At 40.6% G+C, this 15274-nt stretch overlaps 1 long non-coding RNA gene across 1 annotated transcript in view; it reads left to right on the top strand.

Annotated features, from left to right (window-relative positions):
• LOC146496748 (uncharacterized) overlaps positions 1-15274 on the top strand; it is a 166048-nt gene that overhangs the window by 32592 nt on the left and 118182 nt on the right. The window lies entirely within an intron of this gene.

A 15274-nucleotide genomic window follows, 5' to 3' on the forward strand; every position in this document is an offset into this window, starting at 1 on the left:
TAATGGATGGATTTTCTATACATTTGAATTAGCATTTCCATTTCTTTAAAGTGAACAACACAACCAAACATTCAGCTGAGGAAATATCTGATTACATTCCATGATAATCAGGTAAAAGTTTAAGTGGAGTCGTCTTAATTTACAGATTGACAGGTGACAGGATATGATGTATATATAATGGAGCAGGATTTAGAACATGTGATTTATTCTTTGTGAATGTATCATCAGACAGTTTTTAAGCCAGGCTGATAATAATAAATTACACGAGAAGTAATTGAAGCTTTAAGTAATAATTGCAAAAACAAGCTTTTCAGCATCACTCTGAGGCAGGATGTTTCTAATTTTAGAGATATTACACAAATGTAAGAAAGCTGTCCTACGTATTTGTTCAATGTGCACTTTGAAGCACATATCCTGGTCAAAAATGACTCCAAGATTACAGATCATATTTAACCATATAAACATTAAAATGATGTGTAACAGCTGGGGGAAGTCCAAAGGAAGGCTCCAGTCACTCCAGGCTCCATCATGGTTCTGACACAAACTCGTGCCTTGTACCTCTTGATTCGCATCAGCAAATTTCACTCCTGCTGGCACTGAGTGACACGTTTCTTCTGCACTGATTTAAAGTCAAATCCAGAGTCACAAAGTCAATCAGACAATAAATTTGGTATAAACAGAGAGCAGCCATAAAGAGAGAGGAGCTGAAGCTGAGTACCTGCATCAAGACTCAGTATGAGACTAAACAGGTGCAGCTTGAACTGTCAGGCAAAAGTCCAGATGAATGTAGCAATGAGAGTGATTAATGATTAATAAGATTAATAGATTCACTTGAAAGGATAATTCTAGATTTTCAGATCAATTTCACTTTTTTGCCATTAATAAGAAGCTATGCACTGACCTGTCTCTCTCTCTTATATTCACATGCTTGATTATTTGGATACCCAATCTTTAAAATGAGTCAAATAATGATGGTGGTGGTTTTGCACCTGTATGTCACACCATCCCTGTCTCCTCTATGTGTGTGTCGTAATTAGCTTTTAATGTTTTATCTGTGATATCGAGTGCGTATTCTCGTCTTCAGTGGGAATTTATACTGGGAGAGCACTATCGCCATCGGGAGAAAATACACTTGATTCTCTAAAGCATTTACTGTTGGATTCCTTAGATCCCTTGAGTGGAATTTGATTGATTTATATGCTTTTTGGGAAAGCCAGGACTTTTGGAATGGAGACATCATACTGTGACATCTTAGTGTTATGTTACTGTCAACAGAGCATGTAGCCTAATGAACATCTACCTCTGCATGTAATTTGTGCTCTATTACTTTGCTGCTATCAATAGTATCAGCTCTGACTGGCTTTAGCTGGACTAAAAGCTAGTTTGCTGCTAGTTTGGAGCCATGACGCTTCCTCCTCATCAATGTGACTCACCACCAGTGTTGTAGAGCTACATATGCTTCTTCCAATGATAACTGGGAGACAATTATTGTCACTCACTAAAATATATTCTTTATAATCAAAAATAATGCAGCTGAGACGCAGATACACACAGCGACACAACATCCTTTATTAGTGTCAGCTATCTGAAAATGAGTTGCAGTAAAACAGCACATGTATCTTTATTTAGTGCTTTTTAGTTTGTGGCAATGATTTTTAAAACATTTAGGAGTAATTAAAATTGAAAACATTATCAAAGCCTTTGCTTGATTTGCAAATCAATTAACTTCTGTTACTCATAGTGGATTCATAGTGTAATATTTTACAATGGAGACACAAATTCCTCAGGAAAAGCATCTGATGGAAACCAAAAGCAAACATCAGCCACCTGCTGTAGTGACCCCGTGTGAGTAAGGGAGCTGCCACAAAAAGTGTAAAAATGTAATCTGAGTACTTCTTGTAATTCATTACAACCAAAACTTGTCATGCTCATCACATTATACATTTGAGTGTATATAACTTTATTCAGACTAATTTTAAAATGACCTCGTGCTGAATTTAAAAATATTTTCCCCAGAAATTTCTAATTTTGTTTTTCTGTATATATCCAGACGAACGCACTTGACGTGAAGTACAATATTCTTAATTTGTTGAACAAATATTATAATGTGACAGTTTCTTGTTGTGTTAGCAGATTTACTTTTTTTCTTATTTAGCGTCACCATGCTTTTTATTTGTTCGAGAAGGCAAACAAAAATGGTTACATGTATTTGACAATTTTAGTACAACTGAAATCAAGTATAATCTGGAAAAAATCTAACTATATATTATTAAATTCCGGTTCTTTTGGATTCTTTAGGGCCAAGAAAGACACAGCTCAAAAGTGGTCCTTTTACTTTAAAAATGATCTTTATTTTACATATCCGGATATGGAGACCTGAGGACAAGGTCTGAAGCACAAACGGAAGCCTAGTTATTTATATACTTGCTCGCTACGTCACACCACACTTTAAGTTTCGATCAAACAGCCGAGTTGGTTTCACTTTCTACTGCAGTTACCATGCTTCTGCAAAAGCATGCAGTTTCCTGTCAGCACTTTTGGCACAGAGTGTACTCAGAGTTAGGCCTTTCTCATATAAAGCAATATAATCAGCATATAAGCATTTACGATTATAAATTTAAACCTCAACAATACTTGTAGGAAACTTTGGGAAGCTGCATTTTTCCTCATATCATCTAAATTGAAGTTAGCTCAGGTACTTCTTCCATACTTGCTCTACAGAAAGCCAAAGAGTTTGGAGCTCTGCAAACATTTCCAGCACAGCTGGATGTGTTTGTAACTTTGGTCACCTCTGTATCATCCCTCAGATTCTTTTCTCTACTGCACAGCTTTGAAACCATGACACCACTAGTGCTGAGGAGATGTCCAGTTTAAATAGACCTTTATTCCTGGAAAACAAACACATGAAGTGATGCTGTTAAAGAAGAACATTTAATCGCACTAATGAATCAAGCATCTGTATGTCTGTCAGTCTGTCTGTCAACAGTTCCTCTGATCTACTTCAGACTTGGTGGGTATTTTGTTTTTGCAGCGGTCAAAGTCTATCATCGTGTTGCTTTGTCTTCTGTAAATTTGCCTGTACAAAGGGAAACATGCATGTTTTTAGATGCAAATTCACAACATGGGTGCATTTTTTTGGTCATCTTGTGTTTTATATTTATTTAATTATATTACTTTTTGTATATGAATCTTTACAAGTGTTTAGATACAAAGGCTTGATTAAAACAAAGGTCTCAGCTGTGCTGTTAGGGATGCACTCATATTTGTTTCAAAGTTTAATAAATCAAAGGATTTTAGGCTTTTCATCCTTTTTATTTGGTTCTAACAGCAGGTGGATAAAAGCATGCAAGTGATGGATCTAATTGTGTGATATTATGAGCATTGTTAATAAAGAAAGCGCAGAGATAGGAAAAAGGAAACAGGTGATGGACGTGAGATTTTCAGAACAAAAGCTCCTCAGTGAGACGATCAGCTAGACACAAGGTCAGGCAGCTGGGACTCATCTAGAGAGCAAAATGGAAAAGTGATCTGTGCATAACATCACTGTTGATTGCAGTTATTTACATCAAACTTCTTCTCTGAGATAAGAGCACCATTTCTGGGAAGGATGACAGTATTTTCAGGCTGGATGCTGGTTTGCAGGGAGAACTGAATGAAACTCTCCTGCACCTCAGCGCTGAGGTCCACACCTGTGAAAACAGATGAGGTCAACCTGCTGCAGCACGTAGAGCTTTACTGATCAGCAGAACAGGTTCAAAGGATTCAGCATAGAATCAGAGCTAAATGCCACATCACCATAGAGTTTGTTAACAACAGCTTTCTTTCCCCTTTGTCTCGATGGACTGAATCAGGGCAGACTCGTCATACTTCACCTCAACCACGTCACTGAGATCCCCCCAGCCTGACAAAGCAGCAGAAATGATGAAAGCAGAAACAGCAAACGCACCAGATGGTTCAGTTGTGTTTTTCTCTCTGTGTGTGCGCTCACGCCCACTTGTGTATGTGAACTTTCCACGTACCTCAGCTTGTTTCTCCAACATGAGCCATTAGGCTGCAAAAACATCACTAACACATGAATTCTTTCTCTTTTTTGTTATCACCTGTGATCATGTGTTTTATGTTTCTTTCATTTACGAGTTCTTGTATAGTTACGTGTAACTAGACTTCTGTGGGACGTAAATGATTGTTTTGTATACAGATCTGTACAAAGGATGTAAACACTTGATTAAAAAGGAGATCTCAGCTGTGTTGTTATGGATGGACTTCAACGTATTTCTTAAAAAAGAGAATAAAGCAAAGTATTTTAGCTGTGTGGGAGTTTTTGTTTGCCAGCAAATGGTTTGATTCAATTCAGTTTTATTTCTATGGAGTCAAATAATAACAAAGGCCCTGGAATAGCCCTGAGTTTGTCCAGGTGACACTCCTCTGAAGAACAAAGAAAAAGAGGAATAAGGGGATTAGTTTTCAAGTTTGGTTTCTTTCAAAATAAAAGCTGAAAGTACCATGTTTTGGAAGCATGATAATATTTTCAGCCAGGATGCCGGTCTCCAAGGAGAACTGCACCTCAGCGCTGAGCTCCACATCACGCCCTGTGAAACCACAGATATAAATCTGCTGCAGTGAGAAGAACTTTACCCAACACAAGTGTAGAGTTAGACATTTGACTTTACCATCCAACCTGTTAACAACAAAGCTTTCATTGCCTCTGTTGCTGATGGTGTGAGTCATGTAGGACTAATCATACTTCACATCAGCCATGCACAAGTCAGAGTATATCCAGGCTTTCAATAATAAAGCCAAGGAGATGATGTGAACATAGCAATAGTAAAATATGCATCATAATCAGTTGTATGTGTCAACTATGTGGCACCTCAGTCTTGTTGGCATGAAGAAAAGTTGTGTAACATGTAGCATAAGGGCTGCAAAGACATCATTTAAACAGCAGTCGTCTATTAGTCGTAAAATATCTCCTGTTAAATAGTTAAATGTCCGTTCTCCATCTCTGTCCTCTCACAGCTCGGCGTTTACCAACTCCAGCTGTGGTAACGATGGCTGTGCCCATCAACACGCTGAAGCTGAGACTCCACCCATCAAAAATAAAAGTCTTAGTTCTGATATTTTGTAATGAGTTTGTAGATTTTCCACAGCTGATAGTAACAGCAGGCTGCCAGTTTGGAGAAGCCAATTCAGGAATACTGGAACAGAAGCTAAACAAAGTCCTGCTGTGAACAGCAGCAATATGGATTTTACACATCCATCCATCTTTTCAGCTCAGGGTCGTGTGTGTGTTTGCACCATGTTTACAGAAACTGGAATGTGACTCTACTTGTGTGGACAAAATGAGCGTCCCCAAGAGTTTGAAGGCGTTTTTGAGACTAAACATGGTGTTTTAGTGTCAGGGGTACAATTAGGTTATGGTTAGGTTTAGGGCTGAGGGTTAGGGTCAGGCATTCAGTTTTTAGGGTTAGGTAAAGCATTACATCAATGTCCCCACGGAGATATGAAAACAGGACTGTGTGTGTGTGTGTAACCCTATCCCAGCTGTTATTAGGCAAGAAGCAGTTAAACTGTGGGAGGATGTCAGGGTACCAGGAGAGAATCAGACATGGATTCAAACCCAGGACCTTCTTGCTGAGAGGAGACAGGTTTATCCCACCTACAAAGATCATCTGTTTAAACGTGCGCTGTAACTGAGTATTTTTTAAATACAAGAAACCGAATATAAGGGTTGCTCTGCCACTCCTGCCTTGACCGGTTACTTAATTTTATTCAGTGAACACGTTTGCAGCATCAAAGCTGAGTAAGGCCACACCCACACGTACACCGTGATTTTTGAAAACGCAGATTTTTCTGAGTGTTTGCCCCTTTCGTCCACACGCAAACGGCGTTTTGGATCACTGAAAACTGAGATTTTTGAAAACTTATTTTTTGCGTTTACATGTGTACGAGGAAAAAGGACATTTAGTCACGCCACATCAAAGGTGTACGCCTTTTTTGATGTCACATTTTGCGCCACGTTATTGGTTACATGAGATGAGTTTCTACAATGAAGACAAAATACTGCTGCTGTTAATCTATCTGCCAACGTCGTCGTCGGTTTTGAATAAATAAAATTTAAAAACATTACATTTATGCATGTCATATGTGTTTTATTGACTCCTAAGTTGTGAGTCTACACCAGCCAAAATACTATTTTTAGTTATTAACATTTGAAATGATGAAGGCATCGGAAAAGTAACACAAAATTAGCTGCCATCCTAGAAAAACACAACAACAAGTATTTAACCTTTTCAGCGGCACAAAACCCTGTTTAGTCTTTCCCTCCCAGGATTCTAGACTTCTGATTGGCCAGCGTTTCTACACAGTTAGGATTTGGCATGTTCTCGACAGTGTTTGACTTTGTTTTTGGCGTTAACATGTGGACGGAGATATTTTTCAAAACTGCATGTGTGGACGGGATTTTTTTTTTAAAAACAAAAGAACGGAAACTCTGTGTTTTCAACAACACCCATGTACGTGTGGATGTAGCCAAAGAGGCAGAGCTGCTCTCTTCCATTAGGCTCCTCCAGACTCCGTCCTGCCAAAGTCTGATGGCATTTAAAGAGCGTAACATTAGAACTGTCTGGGGAAGCTGAGGGAGTAAAAATATTCTAAATCTGTAGTCCATGTCAGTGCTGACCACATGCACAGCAGCACTTTGGTTCGCTTCTGTGCCGTCGTCTTATTCTACGAGTATGCAGGAGACTTCCAGAGCCTCAGAGTTTGAAAGAGAATTTGATGTTTGCTCTGAGGACAAGTTTGAAGTGCAGCAATGGAGCAACGTAAAAGTCCTTCAAACAGCCCTGCAGAGTTATTGTATTGATGTTTTCATTTGATTTGATGGTACTTCAGTGGTGACCTGTCCTGGGTGTACCCCGCCTCTCGCCCTGTGGTAGGTGGGGTAGACTCCTCTCTGGCTCTGGTTGGATGATAAAGGGATAATAAAAGAAATTAAAAATGTGCACTAAGAGTAACGTATAGTTGCGCTGACTTTATATCTCCATGAGGCTGCAGCACATGAAAAACTAACTCTGCATGTGTTTTTGTATTGAAGTACCCGTCAGATTTAATTAGTCGTTGACTCTGTTCTGGATCATTCTGGTCCTCTTTAAACCCGGGGTCAGTGTTTTCATTGTGCTGCACTTGGTTGTGTTGAGCTACAGTTGAGATTTTTATGCAGGCACTGACAGAGATCATCATGATTCAAAACTTAACAGGTTATTATCTCCACTTGTTGACTCCAACTTGTGAGAAAATAACACAAAACTATTATCGACTTCATATTTCGATGGCAGAAACAGACTTCCACAGTCAGGTCGTGCAGTCTGCAGAAAACTGGGAGCACTCATCTTTGGCAAATCATTTTCCAAACTATAAAACAATAGAGACATAAAACTGTGGGCTCACGTTGCTGTCCACGCATATTATTACAATAAATCTGGCTGGGCCATCTCTCCTTTCAAGTACAGCGATGACTGATAACTCCATGAACTTTTCCCTTATTATAACAGCCAGATCTCACAGCAATACCACTGTAATCTCATTAAATACAGAAGAAGTATTATTTGGGTCATATTGCAGCAATAGTTCTGAATTTGACACATAATCAGTAGTTTCAAAGAAAATGTAACCTGCGTGACCTCAAATGAAACTTCACGAGCTTTCGTGTTGATCACTTTGAGAGACGGGGCCGGTCTGGGATCCTTTCGTGTGCTTTCAGCTTGTTTGCACAGACACATTTGATTGTTTGATCCTGTTTCCACTCTCAGATGCGTAAATCTCCGATGACAGGAAACACTTGTAGTCTTTGTGTTCTCGCTTGTTTAAAACCTGTGAACTGTGATCAGCGTGCAGCCCGAGGCACCCGAATGTTTTCATGTCGCACAAACCAAAATAGACTCAGAGTTTCATTAGAGCTCAGCTGCAAAACAACCTGACTGGGATCAACGGGGGTCACCGGGAGGGGGCTCGGTCCCCATGTAAATGCTTTGTGTTTTTCTGCGAGAGGCCACTTTTCTTTGTTGAAATTGCATCCCCGGCAGAGTCATTATGAAGCAAATTAGCTCGGCGATAGGAAGTTTAATTTTTCTTTCAGGGTTCAAACAGAAAACCACAAACACGTTTAGACTGAGCTCAAACCAACAGAGGGCTTTGGTGAAAAGGAAAAGATTTTCAAGCACCCGAGCACACCGTGTGACTCTTTACAAAAATAAAAAGCAACCCTCTTGACCCTGGAGGTCCCTCAGTCCTCTAAAACAAAACCACGTTAATCACATTGTATTTCATGACAAGCTGTCAGAGGCATTAAAACCATGATATATCCACAGACTGTATATAAAAGATGGACAAAATCACTGTGACATCACTCGCTGGTTTTGGTTTGTTCTTAGAGCACAAAATATGTGAGCAGTGCCGCTGCTGGTCTGCACTGTATGAATGTGCACTATTCACTAGAGATGGACCGATCCGATATTACGTATTGGTATCGGTCTGATACTGACCTAAATTACTGGATCGGATATCGGAGAGAAATAAAAAATGTAATCGATCCATTAAATATCAAAAAAGCACCTCACAAAACTTGCGACACGCCGTAATTCGCCTCATAACCGTAGCACGTCGGAACAGTGTGGTCACGTGATAGAGCGGCTGTGGCGTGCTGGTTGAGCATTTTGAGCGTCGCTAATTTCATCTCCGAGGAAGTTATCCCAGAGTGAAGTAAAGCAAGTGTGTAAGTTCATCTCTGAATTTTGTAAAGCATTCCAGCGTTACGCTTAACAACCGATATATGGAGCGACTGCCTCTCTCCCTCCCTCTCCTGCTGCTACTTCAATCATGAAACTGATCAATGATCAGCTGATCGTCTCTCTTCTTTGTTTTTGTCTCACTTTGCACCAGAAAGAGGAAACCAGCGGCTGAACAACAGCAGCACGTTTAAGCTTGATAAGCTGTTGTTAGAATTTATTTAATATTATTTCTACACCAGGATCTTTTTCTACAGCTGACGTAAATGTGCAGGGGCGGATCTAGCAAAGTTTAGCCAGGGGGGGCCGATAGGGCATGAACAGGGAAAAGGGGGCACAAAGACATACTTTTCTTTCTTATTCTCATTTAAAATGTCGAGCTTTTAATAAATAATTATCTGAATCTTACACCCAAAGTTTTAATTTGATGTAAAATGTATATAAGTCAATTACATTGCGTTTTTTTTCCACACTGCATAAAATTAAAGATTACGTCGATTAAGCATCATGAGGTGGAGCATGAGGGGTGGTTCCCTATTTTATTTATTTTTTGTTGCTGGGAGTTGGAACCCTATTAGTCAGGTTGCTTAATATTTACGCCAAGTACTCTTTAGATGGATCAGTGTTGCTGAACTATCAAATATTTTTTTACATACAGGAATAACAGAATAGCTTTAGTGTTGTTGTTTTTAAACTTGAGTATGAACTTAGGCAAAATGCAGCAATATATTAAAAAACAGTTTTAAAAAACACTATATCGGATTCATATCGGTATCGGCCGATATCCAGATTTATGATATCGTATCGGACATAAAAAAGTGGTATCGTGCCATCTCTAGTCACTATGGCGACTCCAATAGGGTTACCTGTCAACTGTGGTGTATGTATGTATGTATGGTGAAAGTCCCTCTTTTTGCTCCTCCCCTCACCTGTGGATGGACGGTGCTGTTACCGTGGTGACAGCTTGGATGTGTTTCAGTCCTGCCTGGTTATCACTGCAGGAATCTTTACTTTCACATTTATTACAGGTAATAACTCTGATTTTTCTGTGTATTATGAACTAAATGTATCCTGATACACACAGAGATGGATGAGCAGAGGTCACATGATGAAAGAAAAAACATGGAGTCTTTGATTTATTTAGATATTTATTGATGAATGCAAACAAACCCTGACACTGAACCATCGTCGAGCTTTCACAGAACAAACCTGATCACATGACCTGCTGACCCAAACAGTGAAAAGCTCCATGGCAACAACAACAAACAGCCTCACATATGTTAACAGAGGCTGTTAGAAGCACAGAGTCTTTACAGTCTTTCTCCTGTTTGTACACAGATCTCTGCACATCTTCATCACAGTTACTCACAGACGTGCAGAGTGTGTGGATATCAAAGCTAAGTTTCCACCATGTTTGTAGTCTGTACTGGGACTCATGGAGCATCTCTCTATGAGCACTCAGTGCTTTAAACAGTGAGTCCCAGTTTAACCAGCAGCCTTCACACCACACATCACACAGACATGGAAACTTCAAACCCTCAGACTGAAGACACCATCAGAAATAAATAGATTGTGATGAAGATGAAGAACTGGAACAGTTTGCTGTGGTTTCTTCTGTTCCTGTCAGAAATAAGAGTCTGGCAGCACTTTGCTCTCCTTCCACATGTTTAAGGAGGAAGTGAAGAAGAGCGAGTGAGTCGTCTTCCTCTGTGGGCCCAACATCAGGCAGCAGCCACGTATTTTTAAAAACCCAGCACACTGCTCCAGAAACACTGAGTCAGGTGACCAGAGTCATGTGATCAGTGAGGTCTTCACTCAGGACATCACTGCTTCAGGACCTGATTCAGAGGTTTATAAGGACGTGGATCATTGGTGGTGATGTTGTGTGAGAGCTGGTGAACCATGGGGAACTGAAGGTTTGGTAGAGAAAGCCGGTTGGGTAATACAAAGTATGTGGCGGAGGAGGCGGGGTTACATTACTAGATGATTAAACATGAAACGATTTTGCTGGCAATAATTGAAATGATTAAAGAAAATCAACAAGCTATTTATGCAAGATAATTCATAATTTTATAAACTGGAATGATGAAATTATATTGGCTGGATCTGATTAATGGGGGGTCATGACCCCCGTAACCCCCCTGGAAATTACGCACCTGGTCCTGAGGTCAAATCCACCATCTTTGTTTCAGTGCTGAGCTTCATGTTCTCCCGTGTTTGTGTGCGTCCTCTCCGGTACTCCGGCTTCCTCCCACAGTCCCAACACATGCAGTTAGTGGGGTCAGGTTAACTGTGAGTGGTTGTGTCTCTGTGTTATTCCACCTTAATCAATGACTTCCTGTTAGCATTAAGTGCTTCTGTAGGACTGATGTCATTTTCATGGGTTGATCATTTAAATGAAGCTGGACTCAGATGCAGTAAATAAGTTGATTGATCATTAACATTATAAAGCGCTATACAAATGCAGGCCATTTACCATTTAATGAATAAAGCTGGTCAAATACATCACGTGGACACATGTGATTGTGTATTGTAGTATTGATCCCAATGCTGGTATTAGTCCTGGATCAATAACACTGGATGGATGCGTTCAGCATGGAGCCCCTGAGCTGTGTTACAGACAAACATGGAAAACTGACAGGTCTGTGTCATTCACAGGCTGTAACACTTCTAAACAACAGAGGCTGACCCAAGTGCCTCAGAGCCAGGCACGCTCACATCACAGCTCTCTAAATAAGCCAGTTTCAAAATAAGAGCTGAAAGCTGTGTTTGGTTGTGTTAGCTTATTATTGTGGAGACTAACATTCAGTGATCATGTGTTCAGACTCATAATGATTACTCTCATAAATCCTGATCTTTGTATTTACTGTGTGTTGGATCAATAACTGAGATTCATCGTATCACACAGCTGTGCTGCTGCTGCTAGTGATGTCAGCACATCTGGAACAATACGAGGTATCTGCTACCAGACTGAGCAGGACGTGAGACCTGTGGACTGTTTAAAGCTGTCCCTCCACAGGTCACTCAGACCTGATCCACACCTCAGTGATATTCTCTGACTTCCTCAGTAGAGACAGAAACCATTCAGATCTGGGACGATCAGCTGACTGATGATGTCACACAGACTGTGTTTTTCAGGAACAGTGATTCTGATGTGAGCCTGCTAGCTGACAGCAGACCTGATGAAACCACATGTTCACATCTGTGAGGACAGACTGGACTCTTTGACTGCACCTTGGTTCTCCTCAGAGGTCTGTACGGGAGCATGTCCACCCCCAATGAAGATCTCAGTCACTGTGAAACATAGAAAGCTGCTTGTGTAGCCTCTGCCTCACATGTAGATACAGCTACAGGTTTCTCTGTCAGTCAGACTGAAACAGTGTCCTGATGCTGCATCATTCAGCTCTGTGCCCCAGTCAGCATCACTGTGAACTACCAGTGTCAGTGTTTCTGCCCTTTTCCTGTAACACTACACTCAGCACAGGCTCAGCTGGTATCCAGTGTTGGACTTTGGCTTCAGCTGCTGTGATAGATCCTCTAACATAGAGCAGCTCTGCTACATGTTGTTAGATAAGTGCAGCTGCCTGTCATGTCCTGATGTTTCTCTGGGTCAGCAGCTTCTCCATCAGAGGTTCACATGGAGCTGATCCAGTATCTCCAGTAACTGTGTTCTGTGCCTCACTGGTTCATCCTTCTGTCTGTGTGACGTCAGTCAGATGTTGAAGTTAAACTCTGTAATCTTCACTGTGTCACAGAGTTCAGTGAGTCCCGTTATTCACAGTATCAATCAGATCATCAGAGAACAGCTGATCAGCAATCAGTGGTGCCAACAGCACCTCCTGTGGTGAGAGGATGCAATAATTTCACCCCCTCACTACGTACGACTCTGGATACTGTAGCTCCAGTGAAAACTAAGGTCTCTAATCAGAAGTACCTGACTCCGTGGTATAATTCTCAAACACGTACCCTAAAGCAGATGACTCGTAATCTGGAGAGGAAATGGCGTGTCACAAATTTAGAGGATCATCATTTAGCCTGGAGAAATAGTTTGTTGCTTTATAAGAAAGCCCTCCACAAAGCCAGAACAGCTTACTACTCATCACTGATTGAAGAAAATAAGAACAACCCCATGTTTCTCTTCAGCTCTGTAGCCAGGCTGACAAAAAGTCAGAGCTCTTTTGAGCCAACCATCCCTTTAACGTTAACTAGTAATGACTTCATAAACTTCTTCACCAATAAAATTTTTAGCATTAGAGAAAAAATTACCAATAATCATCCCACAGATGTAATATTATCTACAGCTACTCTTAGTTCCATTGATGTTAAGTTAGACTCTTTTTCTCCAATTGATCTTTCTGAGTTAACTTCAATAATTACTTCCTCCAAACCATCAACGTGTCTTTTAGACCCCATTCCTACAAAACTGCTCAAAGAAGTCCTGCCATTGATTAATTCTTCGATCTTATATATGATCAACCTATCTCTAATAATCGGCTATGTACCACAGGCCTTCAAGGTGGCTGCAGTTAAACCTGTACTCAAAAAGCCATCTCTAGACCCAGCAGTCTTAGCTAATTATAGGCCAATCTCCAACCTTCCTTTCATATCAAAAATCCTTGAAAGAGTAGTTGTCAAACAGCTAACAGATCATCTGCAGAGGAATGGTTTATTTGAAGAGTTTCAGTCAGGTTTCAGAGTTCATCACAGCACAGAAACAGCTTTATTGAAGGTTACAAATGATCTTCTTATGGCCTCTGACAGTGGACTCATCTCTGTGCTTGTCCTTCTTGACCTTAGTGCAGCATTCGATACTGTCGACCATAATATCCTATTAGAGCAATTAGAACATGCTGTAGGTATTACAGGTATTGCACTGCAGTGGTTTGTATCATATCTATCTAATAGACTCCAATTTGTGCATGTAAATGGAGAGTCCTCTTCACACACTGAGGTTAATTATGGAGTTCCACAGGGTTCGGTGCTAGGACCAATTCTGTTTGCATTATACATGCTTCCCCTAGGCAGCATCATTAGAAGACATAGCATACATTTTCACTGCTATGCAGATGACACCCAGCTCTATCTGTCCATGAAGCCAGATAACACACACCAATTAGTTAAACTGCAGGAATGTCTTAAAGACATAAAGACTTGGATGGCCACTAACTTTCTGCTTCTTAACTCAGATAAAACTGAGGTCATTGTACTCGGCGCTGAAAAGCTTAGAAATATGGTATCTAACCAGATTCTTACTCTGGATGGCATTACCTTGGCCTCCAGTAACACTGTGAGGAACCTTGGAGTCATTTTTGACCAGGATATGTCCTTCAACGCACATATTAAACAAATATGTAAGACTGCGTTCTTCCATTTGCGCAACATCTCTAAAATTAGAAATATCCTGTCTCAGAGTGACGCTGAAAAACTAGTTCATGCATTTATTACTTCCAGGCTAGACGACTGTAATTCATTATTATCAGGAAGTCCTAAAAACTCACTGAAAAGCCTTCAGCTAATCCAAAATGCTGCAGCAAGAGTCCTGACAGGGACTAGAAAGAGAGAGCATATTTCTCCTGTTTTGGCTTCCCTTCATTGGCTTCCTGTTAAATCCAGAATTGAATTCAAAATCCTGCTCCTCACATACAAGGTCTTAAATAATCAGGCCCCATCTTATCTTAATGACCTTGTAGTACCATATCACCCTATTAGAGCACTTCGCTCCCACTCTGCAGGCCTACTTGTTGTTCCTAGAGTATTTAAAAGTAGAATGGGAGGGAGAGCCTTCAGTTTTCAGGCCCCTCTTCTGTGGAACCAGCTTCCAGTTTGGATTCAGGAGACAGACACTATCTCTACTTTTAAGATTAGGCTTAAAACTTTCCTTTTTGCTAAAGCATATAGTTAGGGCTGGACCAGGTGACCCTGAATCCTCCCTTAGTTATGCTGCAATAGATGTAGGCTGCCGGGGGATTCCCATGATGCATTGAGTTTTTCCTTTCCAGTCACCTTTCTCACTCACTATGTGTTAACAGACCTCTCTGTATTGAATCATATCTGTTATTAATCTCTGTCTCTCTTCCACAGCATGTCTTTATCCTGTCTTCCTTCTCTCACCCCAACCAATCGCAGCAGATGGCCGCCCCTCCCTGAGCCTGGTTCTGCCGGAGGTTTCTTCCTGTTAAAAGGGAGTTTTTCCTTCCCACTGTCGCCAAAGTGCTGCTCATAGGGGGTCATATGATTGTTGGGTTTTTCTCTGTATCTATGAAGCGCCTTGAGGCGACTTTTGTTGTGATTTGGCGCTATATAAGTAAAATTGAATTGAATTGAATAATGCAATGTAGCATTTTTACACTGAACACTTGCAGTCATGGAAACTGTCTGTTGGATCTGTTTGACGTTGCTTTCTTGTGTTGCTTTCTTGGTTAGAGTTCCTCACAAATGTCCAGATTATTCTTCTAATGAGGCGTCGACCAAGTTTTCAGTTCTTTGGAAGA

This window comes from Neolamprologus multifasciatus, chromosome 19, assembly GCF_963576455.1.
Source record: "Neolamprologus multifasciatus chromosome 19, fNeoMul1.2, whole genome shotgun sequence".
Classification (NCBI taxonomy): Eukaryota; Metazoa; Chordata; class Actinopteri; order Cichliformes; family Cichlidae; genus Neolamprologus; species Neolamprologus multifasciatus.